This window comes from Coturnix japonica, chromosome 27, assembly GCF_001577835.2.
Source record: "Coturnix japonica isolate 7356 chromosome 27, Coturnix japonica 2.1, whole genome shotgun sequence".
Classification (NCBI taxonomy): domain Eukaryota; kingdom Metazoa; phylum Chordata; class Aves; order Galliformes; family Phasianidae; genus Coturnix; species Coturnix japonica.
In genome coordinates this window covers 3,225,312-3,225,891 of record NC_029542.1, presented here as the reverse complement: position 1 = coordinate 3,225,891, position 580 = coordinate 3,225,312, and positions in this window count along the sequence as shown.

The window sequence follows — 580 nt, the reverse complement described above, 5'->3', positions numbered from 1 at the left end:
TATCCTAGAATGGTAAATTGCTCCTTGCATGGATGGGCAGAACCGAGCACCGATCTTGGGAGAAAAACAAGCCCTGTCTCTCTTTTATACCGCTATTTATTATTGCTCGAAGGTTATAATTATTAACCCGGACCTTCATTTATTAAGCCAGATCGGAGAGAGGAGGAAACACGAGTTCATTTCTCAGGGTTATCTCTCTCCTCCCCCCAATTTCACGTTGGGGGATGGGGTGGGGTGTTATATATATGTGTGTTCCTGAGTGTGCACACCTGTGTGCAAAACCACGGGCAGAGCACACACACTCACATACACCGGCACAGGCTAAATGCCACCAAGCCTTTCCCTCCCTCCATATCCCCCAACATCGGAGCATTTCCAGCCTGACATCAGCTCCCCATATTCCCCATTCCAGAGCCATAAAACTTAGTTTGTCCCTCGCTGCTTTCACGTAAGTTTTCTTAAGGTTTTGGGGCAGAAAAACACGATTTTTGCACTGTGTGATCCTTGCTGCTGCCAAGAGCTGCTCCCCCCATTGCTGGCTCCGACAGTGCAGCCCTTCATAGCAGTTTTCTGTCTCTTA